Below are 15,956 nucleotides of genomic sequence, written 5' to 3' on the forward strand. Positions count from 1 at the left end.
GGCTGAAGGCAGACACTCAACCGCTAAGCCACCCAGACTTCCCACATGTACTCAGATTTTTAAAGCTTAGTTATAGGGCTTGAAGAGCTCAAAATGCAGCAGCCTCCGTGGAGGGGCTCTGGCCCATGCTGGAAGGCTCAGCCTTCTCCCAGTGTGGTCATGAGCAGTACCTTCCCTGTCTTTGGCCACCAAATCCTACTGGGGGCAAGTGGGCTGTGAGATGGACAGAATGGGTAAGAAACAGAAGCAGGAGATTAGCCAGATGCCCGTGGCCACCACCCCAATAGAATGGAGGGTACCAGGGGGACTGAGCCTCTGGAGGTACAAGAGGCCTCCGGCCCAGGCCTTCAATCTGTGGCCTCCCACTCCCCTTGCTGGCAAGGAGCCCAGTATCACTAAGATGGGGGTGGGCGTGGGTGGGGACTCCCTGCTGAACCTAGGCTCCCCTCTCACACGCACCAGCTTATTATTTGCATGATAGTGAATCCCCAGAACAACCCTATGATGTTATTGTGCCCATTTTACAGACAAGAAATGAGAGGAAAGTGAGACTCAGATTTGCCCAAAGTGACAAACCTAGGAGTGTGGAATCAGGACGCAAACCTTATCTTTTAACCCTCCGCTACACTGCACCTCCTTATGTATCACAGAACAATTATTATGCAATCATTTGTTTCAAGTGTGTCTCCCCAGCTAGAAGGAAGGTTCTCAGGGAGCAGGGACTGGGTCTGTCACATTTGCCACAGGATCTCTGGCTCTGAGACTGGCATGTGGTGGGAGGTTAATAAATATGCGCTGGAGACTCTTGGTTTCAGCTCAGGTCGTGATCTCAGGGTCGTGAGATTGAGCCCCGTGCTGGGCTCTGTGCTCGGCGTGGAGTTTGCTGGAGATTCTCTCTTCCTCTCCTTCTGCCCCTCCCACTCATGCTGTGTCTGTCTCTCTAAAATAAATCTTTAGGGATCCCTGGGTGGCGCAGTGGTTTAGCGCTTGCCTTTGGCCCAGGGCGCGATCCTGGAGACCCAGGATCGAATCCCGGTGCATGGGGCCTGCTTCTCCCTCTGCCTGTGTCTCTGCCTCTCTCTCTCTCTCTGTGTGACTATCATAAATAAATAAAAATAATAAAATAAAATAAATATTTAAATGTGTGTGAAATTAAGTCATTATGAGTGGGTGGGTGACTCTTGTGGTCCACCCAGGGCACCTGCTTTGTCCTCTTTTTGTCTGGACCCCATAGGAAGTCAATCTGATTTTCTAGAAGCAGACAACGGCTCTGCCCTGGTTTGCAGATTGGCCTCAGAGGTGCTCTACACTTACTGGCATCCTTTCAGATCCAAAGGCGCCAGCTGGTGGCCTGCAGCCAGAGAGTCTGCAGGCAGGTTGTGTTCCACCCATGCTGTTTAAATTTTTGAGTGAGTTAACAATTAATTCTACTCGAAAATCTGATTTCAGGCTTATCTTGAAAAACCTGGAAGATCTGGCAAGCCTGGGCTCGCAGTCCCACCCAGACGCAGTCAGCAGGCCGTGGGCAGGTGCTGCCCCCTTGAGGTGGGACGTGTGTCTTACAGCTCTCTGTTCTTCCTCCTCTGGCCCTCCCCCTTCTGACCTTGACCGTTAGAAGGGCCCCAGCTGGAGGCCTGAGTTGGCAGGCTCTGACACACATGACAGCAACTCTGTCAAACTATTTTTTAGGTCAAAAGGCCAATCAGCACAAAAGGAAATATAATAAAATGTAATATATATAATAAAGTAATAATATCATAAAAAGTGACTCCCTCCCTGTGCTGTCCCAGATGCCACAGTTCCTCACTCACCCAGGCATGCTGTGAGTCCAAGAGCACAGTCTCCAAATGCTTGCGGGCACCTCTTACGGGGCCAGACACCAGCTGGGTTTTTCTAAATCGGCTCAGGGACCCTCATCAGACCTTTGGAGGTAGAATTCCTAAAATTGGAGTGTAGGTTTTGAGATTTTTTTTTAGAGCCCACAGTGTTTTCTGTTGCTCAGCAAGCCAGAGACCACTGTATTCAGGATGCAACACCCCTAAAACCGTTCTCCCTCTGCAGGCCCCCAAAGTCTGGTGGAGACGGGCCCGGAGTCCAGCTGTCGAGGCCACTGCTCAGCCGAATGGACTGTGCCCTGCCCGGGGGCACCAGGCCTGAAACATGGCCATACCTTCACACCGAGCCGTGTCTCACCATCCTCCCAACCCATAGAGAAGCAGGCACCACTGCACAAATGCAGAGAGACAGGTGCTGTGATGTTGGGGGTGGGCGGGGTGCAGCTGCAGGGCCAAGATGACTTCCTATAGGTGAGGCTTGGGCCAAGTTTGGCCTAGGGGCTAGAAGAAAAGGCACACTTCCACCCCGTCCTTCCCTCTCCCAGCTCACACCGTGCCCCACTCCACCCCACCCCATTCCACCCCATGGCTGCCTGTGTGGATCAGTGGCCACTGACGGGGAGACCTTAATCAACAGTGTACATTGAGAAGGTCCTGGGAGACCGACGGGGGCAGAGGAGGCGGCCAGCCAAAAGTCAGACCAGCCTGCCTGGCCTAGGTCCGCTTGGGGTTACTTGGCTTGGTATCTAGAAGTACCTGCTGGGGGGAGCAGGGATACAGGAGCCTTCTTCCTTCTGGCCAGTCCCCCAGAGGCTCTCCAACGAGGCCTCCTCTCTGCAGCCTCAATGAGTGATATCAGAGTGCTCCTCGGACCCCTGCCAGGCCACACGCTGCTACTGGGCTGCCATGAGATAATACAGAAATTGAAAGTCAGCATTTAGAGACTTTTATAACAACTGTACAAGGTCAGGTGGATACTATTACAGTTGAGGCTGGTACTTCATATTTTTAAAATTCATTTTATCTAAAAATTTTTTCATTGTAAAATCTACATAACATAAAATGTGCTGTTTTAACTGTTTTTAAGTGCACAATTCAGTGGTCTTAAGTACGTTCACAATGCTGTGTAACCATTACTGGTGTCTAGTGTATTTCTTTAATTTTACAAAACTGTAAGTTCTATGCAGATTTTTTTAAAAATTTTGAATTTAGTTTGAGAAGTACTGACCTAAATCCTGACCTGTGGGCTTCCCAAAGCCTTGAAGTTTTTTGGGGGACATGGGCACCTAATTGCAGGGCTCCATACATTGTCTGGCTTCATTTACCCCCACTGCTGGCTTGAGATTTGCCCCCAGGGAATGGTGAGGGCTGAGGTCCAGGCGATGGGGGCACCACCCCGGGAGGGGGAGAGGAGCTGCTTGGGGCTTGGGGCAGAACCAGGGCTCTCCCTGGGCAGCGCTGCCCCGCGGCCTGGGGCAAGAAAGGCGATGGGAGGCGGCCAGGCTTTCTGGCAGGCTTTCCTCCTGACTCAGCTGGGGGAGGGCGTTTGTTTAGAATTCCAGTGAAGTCGGCTCCAGCTGGGAAAGCCCTCAGTGAGCCCTGTGTCCACCCTCCCTGTTCAGAGGAAGAGTTTGAGGCCTGAAAGAAAAGACTTGCCCAAGTTTACAAGCAGTTAGTGGTGACCTTCGGTTCCCAGACAGAAGCAGGGCAGGGGTTCCTGGAGTCACCCACAGAATATGCTGGAAGTTCCCTGGCGTGCCCACCCTCATCTGTAAAGCAGGGATGATCCCTCCCGGGCTGGAGGGGCACTGAGCCTGGGCCGGGTTTAATGAAGGGCCTGGTGCCCGGGTGGTGGGAAGTCGGTCCCCTGACCCCCTCTGTCCCCCCACACCCAGTGTTCCTCCTGCAGATGACAGGGCCTTCTCTGACTGCATCTCCCCTCACTTAGCTGCAGAGGGAGGCAGCCACTCCCCAGCTGAGGAGAACGGGGAGCTCACGGCCTCCCTGCGGCCTTCGGAGCAGGCCTCTCCCCCGCTGGCTTCTCTGTGCCTGACTGTGCTGACTCTGGGGCATCTTGGAGACATTTTTGTCCTTTCTGGGACTCCCAACATTTGTAAAATGAGAGGGTTGAACCAAGAGAACTCAAAAGTCCATTTTGGGGAGGAGGTGCTAAGGTTTGGGGTGCTTTACGTTTCTCTATCTTTTCAGGGACAAACTCCTAGCACGTGAGACTGGGCCGCCACCAGGTTGCCAGCCACCTGCTTTGTGTTGCCTGTCCCTGTATTCCTGTCACTCCTTCCCATCTCGCTTTTCTTCCTCTCTCTCTCTCTTTTTAGAAAAGATTTTATTTATTTATTCCTGAGAGACACAGACAGAGAGAGGCAGAGACACAGGGAGAGGGAGAAGAAGCAGGCTCCATGCAGGGAGCCCCAGGCGGGACTCGATCCCAGGACCCCAGGATCACGCCCTGGGCTGAAGGCAGATGCTCAACCACTGAGCCACCCGGGCGCCCTCTTCCTCTCTTTTCTGGCTAATGAGCACTTGCCATTTGCTCTGCACTGTAGCAAATAGGCATTTCACGTGTCCCATCTTACTGAATCCTTAGAGCATCCTGGTGAAGTAAATGCTATTCTTAACCAATTTTCCAGGCTCAGAAAGGGTTGCCTCACTGTCCCATAGCTGGTCAGTGGCAGAGCCAGCAGGTGGCGCCCTCAACGCCATTCCCCGGATGCTCAGGTCCCATCTCCCCCTGAATCAAGTGGGTTCAACCAGGCGCAGCCTGTGCCCCCCTCCTCCCTCCTGTTTTCCCCAGGTGGACTCTGACGCCGGTCTCAGGACACTCCTGCTGGCAGGATCACTTGGGCAGTCAGGGAGGAGGGTTGGCTGTTGGTGGGGAGATGATCATCCGTCGGTTCCAGATTGACTTGTATCTCAGAGACCATGTCCTCTGCCCCCACTCTCCTTCCCCTCTTTTCTCTTTAGTTGTCCCTAAGAGAGTACCCAAAGCAAGCCTCTCCATTCATTTATTCATTCATTCATTGAACAAATACAAACCTAGTTTTAGGCCCTGGGGGTACAGCAATGTGCAAGGCAGGCACGGTCCTTGACCTCTGGTGAGGGGACAGACCATACAAAAAGATGATGAATGCCACGGAGGGGATGGGAAGGGCTGGTGTAGACTGTGGCAGGGGTGAGGGTCTCTGCAGGTGAGGCAGGTGGGGCACAGTGTGTTCCTGGCAGGTGGAACAACGTGCAAAGGTGCAAAGGCAGGAACCAGCAGGAGTGAGGAAGGAACATAAACATGGCCCTTGTGGCTGGATAAGGTGGGGAAGGGGGGCTGGTGCCAGGAGGGTGGTCAGGGCCCAGTCCTGCAGGCCTGTGGGCCAGAAGGAGGGGTCGCATTGCATTTGATAAGTGATGTGAAGCTTATGGGGCTTTAAGCAGGGAGTGATGTGATTGGGGTATGTTTGTAAAGGATCCTTCTGTCACCATGAGAAGACTGGATTGTGGGGAGCAGGAGTGTGGGAGAGATGAGGGTGGCTTGGATGGGGTGGGGTCAATGGGATGGAGAGACAAAGTCAGATTCAGGATCTCTGTGGGCTTAGGGTTACAGCTTCATGCCCACCGCTGAGAGGGCTCTGGTATGTGGCAGGCAGCAGAGCTGTGCCACATCTGTGGGGACCTGGAGTAGGGGATGCCCTGCTACATCCTCCTCCTCCTCCTCCTGCTCCTCCTCCTCCTCCTCCTCCCTCTCCCTGGAGAAGGGCTGTGAGCTTCTGATGCTCAGGAGTCACCCTAGGCAACAAGAGGCCCACATGTCCAAACCATCTCCTCCAGCCCTTCTTCCTGGGCTTGCAGTTGTTAATTTTTTTTTTTTTTTTTTTTTTTTTTTTACTGAGCACATTTGAAAATATAATTGGTTTTATTAAGCAATTCATGAATCGGTCAGCATCCCACCTAGCAGGTAGAGGGGAGCTCTCAGGAGCTGTACAACATGGTTTTTTAAAACCAGAGAGGGGGGATCCCTGAGTGGCTCAGCGGTTTAGCGCTTGTCTTTGGCCCAGGGCACGATCCTGGAGTCCTGGGATCGAGTCCCACGTCAGGCTCCCGGCATGGAGCCTGCTTCTCCCTCCTCCTGTGTGTGTGTCTCTCTCTCTCATAAATAAATAAATAAATCTTTAAAAAAAAAGAGAGAGAGGGGGGCAGGGCTGCCTGGATGGCACAGTCAGTTGGGCATCCAATTCCTGGTTTTGGCTCAAGTCATGACCTCAGGGTTGTGAGATAGAGCCCCAGTCAGGCTCTGCAATCAGTGTGGAGTCTGCTTGAGTCTCTATCCCTCTTCCCCTCCTGCTCGTGCTATTCCTCTAAAATAAATAAATCTTAAAACAAGACAAAACAACAACAACAACAAAAAAAACAGAGGGAGCAGAAAAGAGAAATTTATTAGCAAAGAAAGCATTGTTTCAGGCAAGGTCACTCTCCCAAGGGGAATGGTAGGGGTCTATTATGGGGTTACCTCCGCCTGTTGCCCAAGAAATTCCAGTTGGGCTGGTTAAGGGTTATATTTCTGGGAGGTTGAAACCATTGTTAGGTTAGGCATTAAGTCTTGGTTTACTGACATGGGCCCTAACATATGTGACACTATTTTGAGCCTTTTTTTTTTTTTTTTAATTTATGATAGGCACACAGTGAGAGAGAGAGAGGCAGAGACACAGGCAGAGGGAGAAGCAGGCTCCATGCACCGGGAGCCCGATGTGGGATTCGATCCCGGGTCTCCAGGATCGCGCCCTGGGCCAAAGGCAGGCGCTAAACCGCTGCGCCACCCAGGGATCCCGCCTTTTTTTTTTCTTTTTTTTTTTTTTTTTTTAAGATTTTATTTATCCATTCATAGAGACACAGAGAGAGAGAGGCAGAGATACAGGCAGAGGGAGAAGCAGGTTCCACACAGAGAGCCTGACGAGGGACTCGATCCTGGGTCTCCAGGATCACGCCCCGGGCTGCAGGCGGTGCTAAACTGCTGCGCCACCGGGGCTGCCCTTGAGCCATTTTTTAAAATAGTTCCTCCCTTTTGATCAGACTCTAAGCTGAAAGATGCAATCAAAATTTAAGACATTCACGCCACTCGCAGCTAGTGCTCTATAGTTCCTTTGTTGCCCCTTCAGTGCAGTATCCACAGATCATGACTCTTTTTTCCCCCCACTGATCATGACGTTTTTTTAATTTTTTTTTTTTAATTTCTGTGATATTCACAGGTTATGACTTCTGGCTCATAAAGGACTGTTTGGTGATGAATCCACAGTCTGAAAGGCAATGTTTACCCACTTTGTCATGGTCTTTCCAAGCCAGGGTCACAGTAAAGGAAAGAAAGGAAAGAAAAAGGGGTTTTGTGTTTATTATTTTTTTTGGCGGGGGGGGGGGGGGGGGTTGTGTTTAAAGTAGAAAGTCTTGATCTGATGTCTTGGGAGGAAGCAGTTCACCCGACATCAGCTCCTTCTCTTCCTCATCAATATGATCTGGAGGGCTCCGGTGCTTATATAGGACCAGATGGTGAGTGAGTGGAACGTTTTCCAGCTGTGAGATGCATATCCAAGACTTAAGTCCCCAAAGTTTGGCTCCCATCTGGGGGGTGAAGAGGACCTGGTATAATCCCTTCCAAGGAGATTCAAGGGCATTCAAGGGCAACCTTTGTCCTTACCATTTCCAAATCAGAAGGGTAGGAGAAAATTGGATATATTAGTTGGGAGAGTCATAGCCAGATATTTGAAGGAACTAGAGGAAATTGGATCCAGTCTAATGTATAGGTACATAATAGAACTTCAAAGACATTTAACAGGATTAGAATCTGATACAGAAAAAGGTGCAAACATTTCTTTTTTTTTAAAGATATTTATTTATTTATTCATGAGAGATGGGGTGGGGGGGGGCGGGGCAGAGACACAGGCTGAGGGAGAAGCAGGCTCCATGCAGGGAGCCCAATGTGGGACTGGATCCCTGGACTCCAGGATCAGGCCCTGGTCCGAAGGTGGTGCTAAACCACTGGGCCACCTGGGCTGCCCCATAATTTCTTTTCTTTACAATTACCTTCATATTTTTAATAGTAAAACTAATTTGTTTGCATTAAATGTTGCCTGATTATGTATATGTGTGTTGCCAGATTAATGCTTGGCTGTATAAACTCTCCCCCACCCTGCCCCCTCTCTTTTTAGGAGTCTCTACATCCAACCTGTGGCTCAAATTCCTGACCCAGAGATCAAGAGTCTTTTGCTCAACCGACTGACCCAGCCAGGTGCCCCATATATAATCTCTTTTTAAAACTGCCTTGCTGGAGGGGTGTCTGGATGGCTCAGTCAGTTAAGCACTTGACTCTTGATCTCAGCTCAGGTCTCAGTCTCAGGGTTCTAAGTTCAAGCACCATGTTAGGCATCATCCTGGGAGTGGAGCCTCCTTAAACAAACAAATAAAAATCTGCTTTGCTGGAGAATTGTAAATAAGGTAGCAGGTTAACTTTTTTTTTTTTTTTTTAAGGGACTTTACTGGCTTTGTAAAGTCAACCATACAAAACCTTAGTTCCTTAAAACTGTCTGGTCATACCTGAGTCTAGGCACATCTCTTTCAAATATAATATTCCAGTCAAAGCCTTGGTAATATAACCAACGTTTCGAATTGTCTCCTATGGGTAGGAGAACAGATTCTCACTGAATTTATGTAAATATTTTGCCATCCAAAGAATACTCAAGGGACACCTGGGTGGCTCAAGCAGTTGAGCTTCTGCCTTTGGCTCAGGTGATGATTCTGGAGTTCCCGGGATCGAGTCCTACATTGGGCTCTTGCATGGAGCCTGCTTCTCCTTCTTCTGCCTATGTCTCTGCCTCTCTCATGAATAAGTGAATAAAATCTTAAAAAAAAATAAAAAAGAATACTCAAAAGTTTTTGAATTCTGGAGGAATCAGGAAGGGAGGAAAAAGAAAGATACATCATATCTTTTTTCACACTATCAAATTGTTGGTAGCATAAAAGAGACAAAGATTTCCCCAAATCTGGAAGAGCAGAACATTAGAAAACCAGTGATATTTTAAATAAGAGTCATAAAAATGATCATCCTCTTCAGTTTGTTTGGTTCCATGCTATTTAATTCTGTTTGAATCCATTCTTCTACTCATTTTGGAAATTCATACCCAGTTTAGTTTTATGATCTGAAAGTTTTCAAAAATCTGCATTCCAGAGTCCTCACCAGGTTCCTTTCCAAGAATTTCTCTGAAGATAAAACACATTTGCAGGAAGCAACATCTGAGTATAACAGTAACTATAAATGTCAAAAGACTTAAAAATGTCATGCTTAAAGGTCTGATTAGAGTTCATTACAATTCAATTGACAATGAAATTTGGTCATTTCAGTGACATATATTTTAAGATAATAACTGGAATTACGACTGATAAACTTTTACCAGGGCAGATCAGAATTTTTGGAATTTTATGCAATTTCTAGAACAACTTATAGGAATAACATTTACTCACGCAGTGTAACCAGAAAAGGTTTATCTTCATTTACTTGACAGTGCTTCCCGTGTAATTTAACATACCAAATAAGTCTGATTAATTTAACCTCTCTCTGAGATGTTTCAGGGGCCCCCTGAAAAATCCCCCAAAGTAGCTAGGAATAAAAATGGCTTCACTTAGAATTTGATTTTTGAGCCGTTCATCAAAAAATGCCTTTGAGACTGTTTCTTAGCTTTTTAATTATTGTTTCTTTCTGGTGGTCTTTGTAAGAGTATAGAAGCATTCCTTCTTTGATAATGTTGAATTTGTAAGTTTCAGGTGACCTGTGAAACCTTTCTAAAGATTTTTCTCTAGGTCTTGAAAAGCTATAAGCCAGGACCATGATATAATAAAACATAACATTTTCCTTTAAAAAAATTTAAGTGCTAGAGTGCCTGGCTGGCTCAATCCATGGAACTTGTGACTCTTGATCTCAAGGTTGTAGGTTTGTTTTTTTTTTTTTAAGATTTTATTTATTCATGAGAGAGAGAGAGAGAGGCAGAGACATAGGCAGAGGGAGAAGCAGGCTCCATGCAGGGAACCCGATGTGGGACTTGATCCCGGGATTTTAGGATCATGCCCTGAGCCAAAGGCAGACACTCAACTGCTGAGCCACCCTGGTTGGCTCAAGGTTGTAAGTTTGGGCTCAATGTTGGGGCTAGAGATTACTTAAAAATAAAATGTAAAAAAAATAATGGGGTGCCTGGGTGGTGCATTTGGTTAAGCGTTGGACTCTTGGTTTCGACTCAATTCATTATCTCAAGGTGGAATAGAGAGCCCAGTCAGGGTCTGTGCTTGGTGTGGAGTCTACTTGAGATTCTCTCTCTCTCTCTCTGCTATCCTGCTCATGTTCTGTCTCTCTAAAATAAATAAATAAATCTTTAAAAAATAAATAAAATCTTTAAATCTTTAAAAAATAAATAAAGGGCAGCCTGGGAGGCTCAGCGGTTTAGTGTCGCCTTCAGCCCAGGGCCTGATCCTGGAGGCCCAGGATCGAGTCCCACGTTGGGCTCCCTGCATGGAGCCTGCTTCTCCCTCTGCCTGTGTCTCTACCTCTCTCTCTCTGTCTCTCATGAATAAATAAAATGTTTTAAAATAATAATAAAATAAAAATAAAAAATAAATAAAATGTAAAAAATAAATTTAAGTGCATGTGTCGAGTTAAGTTGTACATTTATGATTTAGTAAAATAATTCTAAAGGAAAAATACTAAAAAATATTAAAAAGTTTAAAAAATTTGTGTCAATTATACCAAATAAAAAAGTTTAAAAAAAGGTTTTAAAACACTTGGTCAAACAGGACTATAGGTCACTGTGAAATAATACTTAGTTATGCATTTAACCAAAATGACAATTTGTAGGCAAATACAGGAAGTTAAATATTTGTAAAAAGCCTTAGCTCTTTTACTATTGAAAAGACTCAGGGGCCCCAGCCTGGCTGGCTCGGTTAGAAGCACATGTGACTCTTGATCTCAATGTTGGGAGTTCCAACCCCACGTTGAGTGTAGAGATTACTTTAAAAAAATATAAATAAGCTTTTAAAAAATATTGAGAAGACTCAGTTTTTAAAAAATTCTGTATAACTACAGACCTGATAAAAGCAAAACATGAAATCTTTTTCTTTCTAGGCAATTATATAAAAGGTAAATCAAAAACTTTGTTTATAGTTTCTTATGAAGAGCAAACTAATAATCTAAGAAAACTTTGTCCTTGGGGCACCTGGCTGGCTCAGTCCATGGAGCGTGCAACTCTTGGCCTCTGGGTTGTGAGTCTGAACCCTATGTTGAGTGTAGAGATTACTTAATAAAGTCTTGGCGGGGATCCCTGGGTGGCACAGCGGTTTGGCGCCTGCCTTTGGCCCAGGGCGTGATCCTGGAGACCCAGGATCGAATCCCACGTCGGGCTCCCGGTGCATGGAGCCTGCTTCTCCCTCTGCCTATGTCTCTGCCTCTCTCTCTCTCTCTGTGTGACTATCATAAATAAAATAATTTAAAAAAAAAATAAAAATAAAGTCTTGGGATCCCTGGGTGGCGCAGCGGTTTGGCGCCTGCCTTTGGCCCAGGGCACGATCCTGGAGACCCGGGATCGAATCCCACGTCAGGCTCCCGGTGCATGGAGCCTGCTTCTCCCTCTGCCTGTGTCTCTGCCTCTCTCTCTCTCTGTGTGACTATCATAAATTAAAAAAACAAAAAATAAATAAATAAAATCTTTATAAAAATTTACAAAAAAATTTTTTTCTTAAGAGAAAACTTTGGCAGCCCGGGTGGCTCAGCGGTTTAGTGCCTGCCTTCAGCCCAGGGTATGACCCTGGAGTCCCGGGATTGAGTTCCACGTCGGGCTCCCTGCATGGAGCCTGCTTCTCCCTCTGCCTGTGTCTCTGCCTCTCTTTCTCTCGTGTCTCTCATGAATAAATAAATAAATAAAATCTCTAAAAAAATTAAGATAAAACTTTGTCCTTTATTTTTAAAAAAGATTTATTTATTTAGGAAAAGAGGGAGCATGTGCATGGGTAGTGGTGGGGAGTAGGCGGAGGGGGAGAAGGAGAAGGAGAGAGAGAATCTTGAAGCGGACTCCTCACTGAGTGGAGAGCTGACTCAGGACTCAGTTTCCCAATCCTTGAGATCAGGACCTGAGTCAAAACCAAGAGTCAGATGCTCAACTGACTGAGCCAGCCAGGTGCCCCAAACTTTGTCCTTTTAACAGAGAGAAAAGTCAAATTCTAATTTTGCGCCAGTATACTTTGGATATTAAAACTTACTCTTTTTTTAAAGATTTTACTTATTTGAGAAAGAGAGCACAAGCAGAGAGAGGAACAGAGGGAGAGGGAGAAGCAGACTCCTGGCTGAGCAGAGAGCCTGATGTGGGGCCCAATACCAGGACCCCAGGATCATGACCAGAGCCAAAGGCAGATGCTTAACTGATTGAGCCGCCCAGGCACCCCTAAATTATTCTCGAATGAATTTTAATCTTAGCCAGCTTAACCACACATTAAAATTCCCTTTCAAAGGTTCTTCTTCTAGAAACTGTCTACAACTTTCTTTTTTACACTCAGATCCTTTTTATTTTTAAAATTTATTTATTTATTCATGAGAGACACAGGCAGAGGGAGAAAGAGGCCCCTCACAGGGAGTCTGACGTGGGACCTGATCTCGGATCCCAGGATCACACCCTGAGCCGAAGGCAGACGCTCAACCGCTGAGCCACCCAGGTGTCCCTACACTCAGATATTGATCTATATTTTCCCTCTTTAAGTAACCAGTCCCACTGCAGGACAAAATTACTTTCTTTCCCCTCAACAAGAATGCATTTCCATTGCTCGTACCTTCTCTCACAGAAAGCATCCATTCTACTTTTCTGACAGGCAATTTGTAGGCAGATATGTTTCCCTTATTACTTTCAATAGCTTTAATTACATATATTAATTAAAATTCCTAACCCTTGGGAACTTTAAGAAGTAAATAATTATGAACTATTTTTTACACAAGCCTTCTTGTAAGGCAGACTTACAAGTACTTTTAATGATTTCTAGATATGTGCTTTTTTGATAGAAAATTTCTCAATGTGGGGTGCCTGGGTGGCTCAGTCCATTGAGTGGACAGATTTCGGCTTGGGTATTGTGGGATGAGCACCCCATGAGGCTTCTTGTCCAGTGGGGGATCTGCTAGAGATTTTCTCTTCCTCACTGTCTGCCCCTCCCCCACTAAAATAAATAAATCTTAAAATCTTTTTTTCAGCGTGACATGTAACATGTTTGCTAATAAACACAAATATCTTCAGTTCTTCTGTAAAAGGAAGAAAAAAGTGTTAAGCTTATGTTCAGTAATTAACGTTTCAGTATTTTATCTTATTAGAAAATTATCTGGATATTCAATAAATTTAACTTAACTCATCACTTAGTTTAGCAAAATATTGAGGTCTGAGGCTACCAAAAAGATTTGGGGAAAATACCTAAAAACTTTTTACCATATTTATATCTATTCAATTTACTTATTCTTTTTTAAAAGAATTTATTTGAGAACTTGAGCAGGGAGAGGGGCATAGGGAGAGGAAAAGAGAAATCTCTCTCTCTCTTTTTTCTTAAAGATCTTATTTATTTATTTGACAGAGCAAGAGAGCACAAGCAGGGGGAGCAGAGGAGGGAGAGGGAGAAGCTCAACATAGGGCTCTATCCCAGGATGCTGGGATCATGACCTGAGCCAAAAGCAAGCGTTTAACTGACTGAGCCACCCAGTCGCTCTGAGAGGGAATCTCAAACAGACTCCATGCTGAGTAGGGAGCCAGTTGTGGAGCTCAGTCCCGCACCCTGATCTCACAACTCCAGCCAAAATCAAGAGTCTGATGCTTAAATGACTGAGTCATCAGGTACCTGCAATTTATTTATTCTTAACAATTATGTTTCGATTATCCACAAAAGCTTTGTGAGACATTAGACAAAGTCAGCTATTATTCTAAGTTACTTATTTTTTTGCTAGCAGATTTTGCAACATAACGTGAACTTATTTGATTAGTAAAACTAGGTAAAATAAAAAGTTGTATGCTTGCATTATATTCGATGTTGATAACTCTAAGACATGTCCATTCTAATCAAACTAGCAACTTTTTAAAAAAGATTTTGTTTATTTATTCATGAGAGACACAGAGGCAGAGAGAGAAGCAGGCTCCCTCTGGGTAGCCTGATGTGGGACTCGATCCCAGCACCTCAGGATCATGCCCTGAGCCAAAGGCAGACAGACGCTCAACCACCAAGCCACCCAGGTGTCCCTAAACCAGCAACTTTTAAACTAATTTTGAGGGATGCCTGGGTGGCTTGGCGGTTGAGCCTCTGCCTTCGGCCCAGGACATGGTCCTGGGGTCCAGGGTTTGGGTCCTGCGTGGGGCTCCCTACGTGGTGCCTACTTCTCCCTCTGGTCTCTGCCCCTCTCTCTCTGTGTGTCTCATGAATAAATAAATAAAATATTAAAAAAAAACTTTCAAACTAATTTTGATACAGAAGAATATTTTCCTAGATTACATGAATCTAGAAATTCATTTGGATTAAATTTTTATTTTATTTTTGAGAGTTTTATAAATAGTAAATTTATATAAGCGCCTAAGTTTCTTTAAGCTGATTAAATAGAGCTCTTTACCAACTAATTTTAGCAGTAACATTTAGCGGTATAAAATGCTGGTTCTCAAAACAAGGTTGCTACATTAAGATATTCATAAAGGCCTTTGCAAAATTAGGTTAAACCCCACTCATCTGAATATTTATCTTAAGTAAACTTTTTTAACAGTAGTAGCTAGGTACATACTCTAAGGTAGGCATGTCCTACAGTTCAAGGTTATCATACAATTTAACAAAATGTACAACCTCAAGGCTCTTTACAATTAATATAAAAACTCAAATTTTCAAACCAAAACTACTCACTTGAAAACACCCTATTAGAATGTTTACCTAAGAAATCAAATAACAGGGGATCCCTGGGTGGCTCAGCGGTTTAGCGCCTGCCTTCTGCCCAAGGCGTAATCTTGGAGTCCCGGGATCGAGTCCCACGTCGGGCTCCCTTTGTGGAGCCTGCTTCTCCCTCTGCCTGTGTCTCTGCTTCTCTCTCTGTGTCTCTCATGAATAAATAAATAAAATCTTAAAAAAAAAAAAGAAATCAAATAACAAAGGGGACCTGTATCACCAATGTAATATTTATATATATATTTTAAGATTTTATTTATTTATTCATGACAGACACAGAGAGAGAGAGAGAGGCAGAGTACACAGGAAGAGAGAAGAGAAGCAGGCTCCATGCAAAGAGCCTGATGCGGGACTCCATCAGGGGACTCTGGGATCACATCCTGAGCCAAAGGCAGATGCTTAACTGTTGAGCCACCCAGGTGTCCCTAAAATTTATAGTTAATTGTATGTTCTGCCATTCTTAATTCTTTGAAATGCTAAATGTTTCAATTCATACTTAATGATACATAAATTTTGGAATTTTTTTTTTAATTTATTCATGATAGGCACACAGTGAGAGAGAGAGAGGCAGAGACACAGGCAGAGGGAGAAGCAGGCTCCATGCACCGGGAGCCTGATGTGGGATTCGATCCCGGATCTCCAGGATCGCGCCCTGGGCCAAAGGCACCGCTGCGCCACCCAGGGATCCCTAAATTTTGGAATTTTAATGTTTGTTCCAAAATAGCAGAAATTGTAAAAATTGTGAATTATTGGAGAAAATACTGATATTACTTGTATATCTAATATGTAACCTTTTAAATTAGGGAATGTACATACTTTTGTAGTATAATATTAATACAATAGGGTGCCTAGCTGGCTCAGTCAGGTGAGTGTGTGACTCGGGATCTCAGGGTTGTAAGTTCGAGCCCCACGTTGGGTATAGAGATTATGTAAAGATGTTAAAATCTTTAATATTAATATTAATACAATGATTAGTCTCTTGTAAAAGAAAAGGAAAAAACTAGTAAAAATTTTTTTGAGTTGATGCTCTCTGCTTATGAGGATCAATTACTTAGTATTTCAAACTGTAAGGCATTGCATACTTTTCTTTAGAAGGTACAAGTCCTCTCTGTGCCTTTATTTCTGTGGTAGAGCAATAAA

General features: G+C 45.0%; 2 long non-coding RNA genes across 2 annotated transcripts in view; one reads left to right on the top strand and one right to left on the bottom strand.

Moving 5' to 3' along the window:
• The first annotated feature begins 1,447 nt into the window (after positions 1 to 1,447).
• LOC140634161 (uncharacterized) lies at positions 1,448 to 13,726 on the top strand. The gene is made up of 3 exons (XR_012031681.1): positions 1,448 to 1,545; positions 2,062 to 2,247; positions 13,476 to 13,726. It is a non-coding gene; the product is annotated as an uncharacterized lncRNA (long non-coding RNA).
• LOC140634159 (uncharacterized) overlaps positions 8,686 to 15,956 on the bottom strand; it is a 32,703-nt gene continuing 25,432 nt past the window's right edge. Inside the window, exon 5 of the long non-coding RNA XR_012031678.1 lies at positions 8,686 to 9,089. This is a non-coding gene — a long non-coding RNA (uncharacterized lncRNA). The remainder of the gene's footprint in view (positions 9,090 to 15,956) is intronic.

The sequence above is a fragment of the Canis lupus genome, chromosome 5 (assembly GCF_048164855.1).
Source record: "Canis lupus baileyi chromosome 5, mCanLup2.hap1, whole genome shotgun sequence".
In the NCBI taxonomy this organism is placed as follows: domain Eukaryota; kingdom Metazoa; phylum Chordata; class Mammalia; order Carnivora; family Canidae; genus Canis; species Canis lupus.